Genomic DNA, 951 nt, shown 5'->3' with positions numbered 1-951 from the left:
CACCATCTGACTCCGAAAGAATGGGGGTGTCTGCAGCCGCCCTCGTTTCCAGGTGCCTGCTGGGCCCCTCAGTCACGACTTACAAGCCGGAGAGGGAACTGTTCGGTCACCCCACGGAGACGCCCTCCACGGGGCGCTTCCAGGGGGTCCGGCCCGCTAACCGGGTGTGTGGGCGCGGGGGCTGCGGTGCCCAGGGGAGCATGGCGGACGGTGGCAGGGGACGGGGGAGTGACCCGGCCTCACGCCCCAGTCACGGGAACTCGGTGGGTCACGTCGCCGCGGCCGCGCAGACCCGAGCCCGGGAGGGGACCGGGCGGGCCGAGGGTGGAAGCCCCGGGCGCTCCAATCTACCACCGGTGCCCAGGCCGCGGAAGTAGGGAGACCAAGCAACTTCTTCCCCTCGAGCGCACCCCGGGGGACGGGAGGAGGAGGCTGCGCATCCGCCGCGGGGAGAGCTCGGGCGGGAACGCGGCCAAGACCCGCCGGCGGGGGAGGGGAGGGTGGGGAGCCAACCGCCATCTTCCCCCGGCCAAACCGACGGAGTGCGGCCCGCGGGCGAGCCCCTGTCCCCGCCGCGGCGCGCCCGTTCTCGCGAGACCGCGAAGGCCTCCGGGAAACGCAGAGGAGGGGAAGGCAGGTGGAGGAAGCCGGGACCCGGGCTGGGGGCCGGCTAAGGCGGCGAGTGGAGCCTCCGGAAGCAGAAGGGGCGGGGAAGGGCGCGATGGACGCGGCGTGCAGGCCAATGACGAGCGAGGTCGGGCGGGCCTCCCGCCAATGGGATGTGCCGCCTGGCGCAGGGGGCGGGCACTGGGGCCAAGGGTAGCTTGAGCGCGGCGGCGGCGTTGTTCAGTCAGAGCGAGAACATTCCAGAGGTGAGTCCGGTGGCGAGCTGGCGGCCCCGCGCCCCTTTCCCAGCCCTCCCCGCCCCCTCGACCCCCGCGGGCCGCTGGC

The sequence above is a fragment of the Myotis lucifugus genome, unplaced genomic scaffold, assembly GCF_000147115.1.
Source record: "Myotis lucifugus unplaced genomic scaffold, Myoluc2.0 scaffold_796, whole genome shotgun sequence".
Taxonomy (NCBI): domain Eukaryota; kingdom Metazoa; phylum Chordata; class Mammalia; order Chiroptera; family Vespertilionidae; genus Myotis; species Myotis lucifugus.
Note: the sequence above shows the minus strand (reverse complement) of the source record.